This window comes from Drosophila bipectinata, chromosome 3R, assembly GCF_030179905.1.
Source record: "Drosophila bipectinata strain 14024-0381.07 chromosome 3R, DbipHiC1v2, whole genome shotgun sequence".
Classification (NCBI taxonomy): Eukaryota; Metazoa; Arthropoda; class Insecta; order Diptera; family Drosophilidae; genus Drosophila; species Drosophila bipectinata.
This window is the reverse complement of record NC_091739.1, coordinates 16,137,631-16,149,647: the sequence shown is the minus strand read 5'-3', so window position 1 is coordinate 16,149,647 and position 12,017 is coordinate 16,137,631. Positions and strand designations below refer to the sequence as shown.

The 12,017-nt window shown below is 46.1% G+C and overlaps 1 protein-coding gene and 1 long non-coding RNA gene across 6 annotated transcripts in view; one reads left to right on the top strand and one right to left on the bottom strand.

The window, feature by feature from the left end:
• The window catches only part of SKIP (Shal K[+] channel interacting protein), a 143,424-nt gene that overhangs the window by 74,299 nt on the left and 57,108 nt on the right, over window positions 1–12,017 (bottom strand). The gene's annotated exons all lie outside the window — the stretch shown is intronic.
• Window positions 746–2,553, top strand: LOC138926469 (uncharacterized). Of its 2 annotated transcripts, none has more exons than XR_011443018.1 (3): window positions 746–1,240; window positions 1,307–1,970; window positions 2,009–2,553. It is a non-coding gene; the product is annotated as an uncharacterized lncRNA (long non-coding RNA). The 2 variants fall into 2 exon arrangements; XR_011443017.1 differs by having other exon boundaries at window positions 2,029–2,549.

Here is a 12,017-nt window from a genome sequence, read left to right as displayed (position 1 = left end):
AGGGTGAGTCCTGCGTGGCAAGGACCCCGGGGTTGGACTCTCATATTACCTATCCCAAAGGGAGGACGCTCCTCCACCCTGAGTCCTTCCGTTTTTTTATGGAAAGTGAAAAAAATCCCAACCATTGACTTTTCGTTTCATTTTCGAAAATCCATTCGTTCTAAGACAATAAAGCGTGACAGATAATTAGATTAAACTAATTTCGGTTTCAGTATTTTTATTTTTTATTGGCAACTGGCAATCGGCAACGCTTCAAATTGAATGCCTTTTTTGCCATTTTGGTTAATAATTTTATTAGTGTTTCCCTTGTCAAAGTGGCAGAGCTGACAGCCGAGTGCCGCATTGCAACACTGCCGCCGCTTTGTGTATTTTTGTATCTTTTAAATATGTCTGTGAGTGTGTGTGTTTGTGCGAAAAGCAAATAATTAATAATTCATGCAACACGATTGACAGTGCGCCCCAGTTGAACTCTTGCTGTTGCTTTTATTTCTGGCCTGTTTTTTTTAGTCCTGGGCCAGGGCCTGGTTCTGGTTCTGGGCCTGGGTTGTGCCTCCTTTTTATTTGTGGCACGCTCATAAATTTACAATTACACATGCCAGAGTGGAGACTGGCCGGGCCACGCGTTCGTCGCTCCTTTTGCGTTGTTTTTAATTTAATAAATTAATAAAACGGCAACGTGACAACACTGGCAACACGGGCAACACTGGCATCAAAGTGGCAAAGTGTTGCCATTTGCATTTTTAATGCACTTTACCCTGCAACTCGGCGCGTAAAAATAATTATCAACTGAATCGACGATGAGACGGCGAAAGAGCGCCATACCTGAGAGGAAAAAGCCCCAAAGCGGAGGAGAATGGTTGAAAAATGTTTAATTGAATTTCCTCAGCATGCGTGTCAACTCTGACACTCTGTCAAAAGCACGCCATCTATTGCAGCATCGTTTGATTTGTTTCCGGTTCTGTGTTCTTTGTTTTGCAAAGTCACTGCGAATTCAATTTCACTTTCAATTGCAGTTAATTGCTGGCCCCCCCAGCTATGCGAAGAAAATAAAAACCGAAAATTAAACCCCAGCACGGTCGACTCCAGCACTTTCCTTTTGGCACACTTTGGAACACAATGCCAGCCGGAGGAGCTGCCTCACCTGCTGAACGCAGTTAACCCCAATTATGGGCACAAAGACGAAGGCTCCAGACAGACAACTAGTACACTGGACAAAAAATTGCATGATCTTTAATATAAGGTAAGCCAAGGAACTGTCTACTAGGCTCTGGCCTCGCTGTTCATTGCCAATACGCATTTTTTTCAGTGTTTTGTTGGCCAAAGTGCAGTAGTTAAAATATTTAAGCCACAACACGGCAGCAGCGAGTTGGAGTTGAAAAATGTAAGTAAGATGGAACGCTGCCGCAGGCATTAAAATAATAAGGATAAGGAAGCGGTTGTTAACCACGAAACCGCTCAAAAATGAATGAATGAATGAGAGACCAGAAGCCGGGAGCCAGGAGCCGGCGTCTGGAGACCTGTGCACCCTGCGAGTCCTGCGAGTTAGTCCCGGAGTCGCGTGCTCTCCGGGCGTGTAAGCTACTCGTTTGGACTCGGACTTTGTTCATTATGCGTTTCCTGTTTGCATAAGACCGAAAAAGCGTCAGCTTCTGTTCCTGCTCCTGCTCCGGCTCCTGCTACTGGCCCGGTTGTTATAATTGTTCTACGGCGTTCTGCGGCTGGCAGGCAACAATTCCTGGTGCGCCCCATTGTGACCGGCGTTAAATTTCGAAAGTTTGCCCTGTTTGCTCCGCCTTGAGGCTATTTGACAAAACGAGAAAACCGGAGCGACACAAGAAAAAAAGTGAAAATTGCATTGCCAGCCGAAAAGGGAAATAAGCGCAAGTTTTCATTTTTCCACTTTTAATTATGAGAAGCTTTGGATTTGGGTAAACATGGCGGAAGATTGGATTTGATGCCAAAATGTGGAGGTTTATATAGTCTACGAATATCTATCATTTAAATTTAGTAATTCCCCTTATTCCAAAGGCCATTACAACATTACTCAATGCCATCTGGATGACGACTTGACTCATTTGTCCTTTCCCCGGAAAAGCAACTATCCCCATGCCAGGGCTAATGAATTCACCTCATCGGGAAAGTGTGCCACATTTGCCTGATTAGCTTCTCAGCTGCCCCATGACTTTTGTTTCACTCTCACAGCCCACGACGATCCACCCACAACGACGACCCACTTATACAGAAACGGTCCTCGACCGATGAAATATATTTTTAATCAAGCCAAATCGAATTCAAAGCAATACACCGGTGGCTCATTATTTAGGCAAATGTACGGCCATTAACTACACACAAACACACCGGGGTCCGGACTCCGGATCGGAGGGACCGGTGCTGACCCGGAGCCACCGAAACCTCGGGTGGACCGAAAATTACAACCCAAAACAAATTGACAAATGTTGCCACTTAATGTGTGCTGTTGCAGCCGGGCTAAAATGTTTAACAATTTCGTATGCCAAAAATATACAAACTAATTAATAAGAGAAACAACACCGAGGGAGTCGAGCCGGGCCGAGGGAATCGAGCTGGTGAGTGACTGACGACTGGCACTGGATTTTATTTGATTTTGTAAAAATTTAATTTCAACAAGGAATTCCTTCTCACTGGCGGCAATTTTTCAACGCAGCCAGCCACTCTGACTTGGCTTGACTTGACTTTCTTGAGGGAATTTTGCATTTTGTTTGAATTATTGCCTTCATTAAGATTGCGTTGTTGATTTGCCCGGCCCATCCCTCCCTTTATTTCAATGCTATTTTTTTTTTGTCGGATTTTTTTTCTGTGAGCGACAGCACGACTCCTCCCATCAACGTTCCCATTTTCCATTTCCATTGCCTGCCACTCAGTTGCTGGCTTTCCCAGCGAGTTTTCGCTTTGTTACACCTCTAGACCTGAACCAGACTACTCCCGGCGGTCTCGGCTGTCCTTCCCGGGTGCTTCCCTGCTGCTCAATTATTTCGGCTACAGTGCGAGACTGTTACACATCTTGAAAATGCTGCGACTCTGCACTTGACAATAAATTTTATTCATCCAGCTGGGGGCTTGTATTTTTAGCTTAATTGTGAATGAAGTTGATCTGCCTCCGCCGTCGAGTGCTGACATGTGCCCACACCCCCTGTCGCAATATTTCTTATTATTTCCCTTTTATTTCATTTTATTTTTTTACCCGATTTCCTATCCCTGCCTGCCTACGCGTGTGTAATTGTGCGAAATTCATTCACATGGAAAATTTGCCAGACTGTAACCGCTGAAGTCATAATTATGCGAATATTTTCCGCCTGTTGGCGGAGGGAATTTGATTAGCAGGGTCTCTGAATGAAGTGCTTTTGAATAATTAGCAATATTTTGTTACAAATATTTGGAGCATTAGAATCTTATCTTGTTTAATGTTTAAGGGCCCATATCTCAAAGTCGGCATTTCCATTTTGCATTTTCTCCCTTTAACAATTGTCTAAGCAGGGCATTACACAGCTCCGTAAGCAGCTTAGGAAATAGTTCCTGCACTAGAACTTCGGCCAGAACACTAACCAACAAAGCTGAACAAAGCTCGTGCCTGCCATTAAACCACTCATAACCCAGATACTTCAAGGGGGGAAAAAACAATAAGTACGAATGGAGAGTGGTGGGTGGCAGGCAGCTTGTTGGCCGGTACTTATGCCAAATGCGTTTGCGATTTGTGTCAATAAACGCAGTAGCAGCAGGCAGCAGAGGAAAAGCATAAAAGCGGGCAAGCTGGTATAGCTGGGAAAGCAGGAAGGCGGCAGGAGCTCGAGGAAAGAAAGAAATTTCTATTATCTGTGCAAAGTGTGCGCGAAATTGAAAATTGCAGGCAAGCACCAGCAGTAGCAGGAGCCGGAATAGCTCGGCACTGTGCTCTAAATTTTCATAGCCATGCCAGTTGATAAACTCTAATATGACATTATGGCAAGCGAGCAGGAGCCGAAGCAGGAGCAGGGCTGGTGCGCCTTGGCTTATGCTAGCATTTTGCGAAATTGCAATCGCATTCCAGTTAAGCGCAGGGGGCAGGAGCAGCAATATTGCAACAGCTCATCGCAGAGTGGGTTGTTGTTTGTATACATAGACAACATGGCAACAAGTTTACAAACACATTGCGGTTCCGCGCAAAAGTCAATTACCATTTTAACTGGCATTCGTCGAAGCCTTGCCGCGATGCAGTTGCCATAGCCATAGATGTATATCCTCCAAAGCGATAGCGATATATCTATATGCCAAACTTAACCTGCAGCAGCCCCCTACCATGGGCTCGGGGGACCCAGCGATTCAGTCAATCAGTCGGTAATCGATTTTGTCTGGGCGGCATCGCCATCGAACTCGTTCGGCACTGAGACAAAATAATAGAAGATCGTCAATGATGATTAAAAGGTTGGAACATAACCAAAAGGTAGAGATGAACCTTTAAACAAGTAGGGGTGTGGGGAACCCTTTATCCTAAAGGTTCTTTAAGTTCTAGAGGGTCTAGCCATTTTCTTTCCGTGTGGTTCAGGTTTTGGTGCTGGGTTGGGGTTCAGGTTTCGGTCTGTTGCTTGAGGTTAACAAATATGCGTTGAACGCTCACGATCTGGCTACCGCTTCCGTACCCACTCCCCTTTCTTTTTACGCACAATTTTCCTTTGGCAAGTTGGCGCTCGCTGGTTTGTCGAAATTGAATGTAAATATTTATTTTTATTTGCATCTGCTGGCTGGATGCGTTTGTACGTTTGTGCGAGTATCTTGTTTGCTCCTCGACATAATTAGACGATGTCTGTGCGAGTTCCATGACGTCTGCGGTTCTCCGATTGCAAATGATTGCAAACCCGTCATAGATTTACAATATTTACCCATGCAAATTGCCTTGAGCCACAGACCCGGTTGCTGCAAGGGGGCAGGGAGTTGAAATTACGGGGCGTCAACCTTAAGTCAGGTATTCATAATTGAATTTTCATGTTTGCCACACTGCCATTTACTATTGCGCTGTGCAGCATTTATGAGTTACTGGCTGTTAAGAAATTCAGAAAAAAAGGGGAAAAAAGAAATTACACATTTAACGATATGAGGCGGCCAGCCAGCCGGGCAGACACGCAATGTTTGGGCAGGTCCTGGCAAAAGGTCCTTAACTGGCCGTTTGCTTGTTTTAATAACATAATTGAAAAGTGCTCTGAGCAAGGTAAATGGAATGCAGACGCTAGTTGGCAGCTGGCTCTGATTACACCGAAAGGATATCCCACCCCGAAGTTCCTCAACTCCAGGGTGTTGGTAATGGTGTCGATCGCGTGTTCCGGGCGCCTTGTTAACAGGCGTTTGTCCTCTGTTTAGCAGTCCGGGCCAGCTTTATTAGCGTGAATCAATAGGCCCAGGGCTGGACGGGACCCAACATGCCATAGTCCTCCATAATTAACTGCAATTTCACTCGCGACCGGCCAGGATATTGATTCGATGTCCTGAATTCCTCGATATTTATTTCCACTTCTGCTGGTATAGATTTCCTTTTCCACTTGAATAATGAGCATTCCTGCTGCGCCGTCCGATGGAAAATTGAAACTATTTTGCATACCAAGGGACGAGGCATTTTAATTTGAATTTCTTTTCAGCAAGTGATCAGCACAGCTCAGTCGCGGACAAGGATATTTCGCGTCTCCCACCCCCAATGGCAACATTAAGGATAATTGTTGTAGTTAGCATGTACTCTGGCATTTATAATGCGCTTCATTTATTTCTCGCTTACCCCACCCCGCTTGGTGGAAATTCTTGGCTCCAACTCCTACCTCAGAGCTGCTTTGCATATTTCTCTCTATCTCTATCGCTAATGATAAAAATGTTGATTATGCATTTCTTTTTTATTGCTCTTGGCTCTTTCGTGTTGATTGCGGTTGATTGCGTTGGTTATTTCAACAGGATGATGGACGAGGTGGGGCAAGTGATTTGGTGGCGGAGGTGTGGAGGCGGGTGGGGGTCTTTGATGGATGAGGACCTCTCTCTTTGAGTCCTTTTCCATTGACAGTTTCGGGGCTTACATTAAAAGTTAACTATCCTGCAAGGTTCCCATAATTATCTTCTCTTCACAAATGGGGAGTGAAGCATCCTTGCGCCTGCTGCCTTTTAAAACCATTCCATTAGCTAACCCTCTCAGCATTTTGGCCCTGCACTAATTACAGTCAGAATGCCGCGGCTAATTGCCAAATGCGAGTGCACCAGCCAGCACTAGTTCGGCGGAATCCTGCCGTTCACCTCCGCCATATCATAATTCCAAGCGCCAATCCTGCAAGTCAGAGCCGTCGATAGAACGGCGCGATGATGGCGGAAAACCATCACCAACCAACCGACAGTCGGACAGACAGACACAAACAAATTGACGTGCCGACACATCGACTAATGGACATGACGGCACTACAAGGGGATATATACCCCGGATCCGGGTCGAAAACAAATTGTAAGCTCGCACTCGCTCTCGAAAATGATAGACAAATGCCAAATGGAAGCGCGGGCGAAGCTCACGAACGAAAATTGCTCGCTTTATGGTAAAAATTGCATAAATAAATCATGTTCTAATATTGCACTTGCCCTTGCAACAATCTGTCAGAATGGGCGAGTGGCTGCACCCACAGGAAGTGGATCCGTGGATCCGGATGTGGCGGTGGCAGTTGGGGGCTGACTCGTGGCAGACAATGGATCCCCGGGATCCCGGAATCCTGCAGCAGACCCACAATGCTGCGATGCCAGAGGACTGCGAGGCAATGTCAAGCCGTGGCGTGAATGAGTGCGCACAAAATGGCGTTTAAGGCCATAAACAGCAAACGAGTCGCGGGGGGAGGGGCATCTGGGAGGTAAAGGACCCTGGACCGAGCCAAACCAATCGATGCCAGGCCATAGATAGTGCCGACTCATCTACTGCCGCCGTCCTGCACTTGACAAGTGCCCTTCTCCCGTTCGGTGACCGTCCCGGCTGGTCCTGCAAACCGAAACTGAAACTCGAAAACGAACCCAAAACCGGGGCCTAGACCTCAACCTGAACCTGCTGCACTGAAAAAAACCGCAAATAAACCATAGGCTTTTGAAAGATACCTACTTAGTCTCGTTTTCCCTATATCCTATATCCCTATTGTGGTTTCAGCTCTGGTATGTCCTTTGAAGTGGTTAGCCCCCATTTCTCTCAGTTTACTTTTCTAGTATCTATGTCGGGGTCTAGCGCTTGTCTGACAAACTGAATCGCCTGTCTGTTTTGGCGCTTAATTCGTCACTAAATGAGATTTTTTTTCCCGGCTTGATTCGGTTTGGTTTCGTTAGGAATTTTTTTTTCTATTCCCTCGTTTTTGGCCATTGTTGCGCGCCATCGAAATTGCTATTTTGGTAGCTGCTGGACAGACGAGCGGACTGGTGAGTTTGCCGCTGTGGCTTTCGAATCGTCAGAGTGGCTGGAAAGGTCGAGAGGAGGTCTACATGGGTTGGGGAGAGGTTCGAGAGGAGCTGCTGCCTGGCGCCGACAGTTGCAGCCACTTTGCAATAACACAGCGTGAAATTGCAACGCCAAATCGAATCAGTCCGCACGGGAAATTCGATTTTTTGCCCGCCCAGTCCAGCACAGCCGAGCACTGATGGCGAGGCTCCTCCTGATCCTCCTCCGGTGGTGCTCCTCCGGTACTCTATATGTGTATAGCACCCACTGGCCACTAGTCTTTTGCGGGCAATCAGACAGCAACAAATGGCAGACGGAAGCTGAAGCCGATTCGGAATAGGAACAAAACAAAGCCGTCTGGGGAGCTGGCAGGTGGGGAAAAAGAAAGAGCAGCGTTGCAATTTGGAGGCAAAAGTTTTTGGTGAAACACACTGTTGCTGCCGGCGGGGTAAACCAAAACAAAACAGTGGATTTGTCGATGTCTCTAGTTTTGAAAGTCGACTGAAAAGTACTCTATCTATAGAGTACAAAATATAGCTTCCAATGAAGCTCCAATGTAAGCATTGTAGCTGTTAAATAATCAAGATTTTACATTATAAAATACTGGGTTTTGAGAAACATCAGTTTCATCAGATCGTCCCTCTTGATGAAATGAAATTTGAAAATGTGTTGAATGAAGCTCGATTTCTTTTGTATCCTTTTTGCATGCCACTCGTCCGACTGACCAGCCACCCACTCAGACTGGCCCATTGTGGCATAAATTGCTTATTTATTGTTTAAATGCTTTCTCTGGTGCTGCTAAACGACATTTTCAGCGCTGCTGGCCATTGTTTAAATACGCTGATGCCTCGGATGGCAAAACCACTGGTGCCAGACAACACGTGTCCGCCGAATGGGAGTAATTCCTGTCTCCACTCAGGTGTGTGTGCCTGTATCTCCCTTGTTAAGCAGATTTGAATGTGCGAAAGTTGGCATTGTTCTATGTTCTATGCAAACTATTAAATTGGGTTCTGAAATTCGGAGGGGAGCTCTTTGGTGGCAGGTGGCAAGTGGCGGGACAGGAAACAATTCGAGTGGGGAAATGGCAAAATTGATGCTTGATGAAGCAGTAAATTAATTTCGGACATTTTTCGAATCATTCAGCTTGACATATGTATGCAACAAACGGGCAGGTGGGCACTGAATTTCCATTTAATAGGTTTATGGATATTCATTAGCATATTTAGGAGGGAATACCAATAGAGATGTCTAAATAGAGGTGTTTTATTTGTCGAACGGTAAGTCTATAATGGATTAGTGAGGTCTGGTTTTGTAGCAGCGTGTGAAGAGCCCCTCAACGAGGATATCATTCAAAAAAGTGTCATATGCAAATTAACTGAAATTGCCTCCTCACGACACGAATCGCAAAACCGTTAAGATCATGTCCCCTTAGCGGGGATCATCCAATTTCGGCCAACTCCGGGATCTACAGGCGTTGCCAATCAAGAGGAGCAACTGCATCGACTGCCACAAACAGAAAAGGCGGAAAAACAAGAGGACTGAGCAACTGCATAACGATATGCAAAATATGCAACACAGATGCCATATCGGCTGTCAGTCGTCAGGAGTTGATTTAACTTGACTCCAGTTGGGCATCTACTTCGCTGTTGCGGCAGGCAACTCCTGTGGCAGCCTCCTGTCGTTTTGCGCCCAATTACGCCTTCAAATTGAGTGATAAATGTCTCAGCGATGGCACATAAATAAACTTGAGTTAAATTTATTACACAACCCACACAAAGACTTCATAAAAATGCAAACTAAATGAACTATTAAAGGAGGCGGCATCGGCATCAGTCGTCCGTCGGCGGCAAACATGAGAACCCGAGGAAGCCGAACCCCCCCAGTTGCTGCAGGAAAACAAACAAACAAATGAAGAAGGCCAAGACGAAATGCGCTCAACCTGAAGACAATTGAATTGCATTGGCATTGGCAATGGGGCAGTGGCATTGCAAAAACAAACAAGAGGGACCATCTCCGACTCCGGACAACCAGAACCAAAGCCAGAAAACCAAACGGATCGGAACGGAACTGGGCTCCAGTTAAACCGGCGGCGGTGTGAGAAAAAATGCAAATAAATGCGCAAATAAAATGTGCAATCAACTCCGGAGATGGCGACGGGCGAGCCAAGCCAAGTGTGAATGTTGCACATGCGCAGATGCCGCGCTGGCCGAAAACACACACATCCCAGGGATTAAGGGGCTTAGGATGGAGGATGGGGGAGGATACCCGACCAAGTGCGCATCAATTAGGCCGCCTTGAAAACACAGGCAGCACGAACTGCAGCCCAGAGCCGAGACACTGACCAAGAGATAAAGCAATGCCAGCTCGGAAACTCTGGTTGGGAACTCAGGGCCCAGGAGCAAGCAGCAAGCAGCAACAGGCCCACAAATGAATAAAACGTTTAGATAAACAAATACAGAAGAATGCTGAAATGCTGTTAAAAGCTACAAAATGAAGTGGCCATTGGCAGCAATAGGATTGCTGCACTGCGAGAAGTATATCCTTCCATACTGGCCAATAAATATATATACCATCTTTCTATAATATAGCCAGTAAATATTTTTTCTCGAGTGGAAAAGTTTGGTTATTGGCTTTAAGATTGGAATTGGAAACTGGACTCGGAATCTGAATTGGTATTGGAGTTTGGACTGGGATTGGGATTGGGACAGCTCCTCTTCCAGCTTTAGCCCCAGATTCGACACCGTCACCGCCCCCACCCACCCCCTCTACCAACAGTCTCAGTGAACATGCGCGCACAGTTGAGGAGCAAACAAATTTATTACGCGCCGTTTGAACAGCGCATAAATTTTAACCCATGTGCTGCACTGCGTCGGTCTTAAGGAGCGCAGCGGAGGGGCCAAGTCACGGCTGACCAAGATTAACATACTCGACCGATCGCCAGGCGGTGGGGGGCTACGGTTCCAACTGAGAAAGAGATGGGTATACACCAAGGAAAGAGACAGACCCGCGGAGGCAATCGATCGACGACGACGAGGTGGTTGCGTGCAGCTTGCAGCGTGCGTGATTTACAAACAGCGCCACATTTGGCAAACATTTACGGGGCCGCGAAACTTGTCTCGATGGAAACTACGTAAAACGATTTAAAGCTGAACACGACCAATTTGTGGCTAGTCTCTGCCCTCAGAGGGAGAAGGGTAAATTGCCGGCAGACAGAGACAGGGCACCGAGACCTGAGACCAAGGGGATGGATGTGGCAGACCCCCGCTGATGAGGCCCCACGACCGAAGTCGGGGTGCTATACATTTCTCATTTTGGGGGATTTATGTGCGGTCGCATACAATCGATTGTTGATTTTTTCTGAATCGAAACCCACACACCCACAGGGTGAAATATTAATTTATTCCTCCAGGTATCCCCGGGTACTCCGGTACCTTTCAAAACAATACTAATCGCATCCGCTTGATCTGAAACTGTGACACCTTGACTCAAGTGTAGAATATTAGGTTCTCAATCTCCAGAGATCTAAAAACTAATATCCCGTATGACCCAAATATTACATCTCACCTGTCCACTCGCCCCCTCGCGTAATTCAATAGCTTTTTAAGCCAACTAATTTTCCATTTGTTGAAATTAATATATTTAGTTAGCTGGCGGATTGAATTTCCAATGAATTTTGCTGTCCACAATGTCATTTACAGCTTCTGGTTTTCTTTTTGTTATTTTTCATGAGGAATATTGAGAGCTGCGGGACCTCACACTTGAGGAAAACACGCAGCGCTGTGACATTTCGATTTATTTTTATTGAATTTCAAAGAGCAGACCTCGACCGGGCCAGAAGTTAAAGAGAAGTCGGAGGTGCCGAGGTGGCGAGGTGCGATGCTCCCCGAAACTAAAACTGAAAACTGAAATGCAAGTCAGGCGCCGATGGCACGCAAGTGATCATCACACCTTGATAAAGATGAGGAGGCAGGGCTGGGGAGGCTTTGATTCCCCTCCCATCTCAATCTGGCCAGGCCCCATCCCCAGCTCCAGCCACAGCCCGAAAACGTATCGAATTTTTATTGAAATGCAGTCTGTGAACGGCGGCATGGGTGGGGGTATCGGTTCAGTTGTATCTGTATCTGTGAGTGTGCGTGTTATCTGAGAGCTGCCCGTGCATTTGTTACTTTTATGCTTGATTTATTGACTTTATTTTATGGCCGCTTGATTGGACACTAAATGAGTTTTTAAACTCCCTACGTAGCGGGGCGGGTCTTATCAATTTTTGATTCCCTTTCTGGATGTTTTTTTTTTTTATTTGGGAGAGCTTATGTATTGCAGTTGGCAGTTGGAGTTTTCGGCGGGGGGAAGTTGAAGTCACTTACGTTTTACATTTAACCCACGTTTCGACTTTAATGTCTGACAAAACGTTTCGATATGGAAGAAGAGGGTTCGAGTTCGACTTTTGACTTACCTGGAAAGAAAAGAGATTGGAAAGAAATGTTAATTAAATTGTGTGTTTTTGGGGTTTCAGTAATTGCAGTTTATAAAAATAAAAGAAGAGAGGGCCATCAAGCCTCTGGGAAGCCATCAA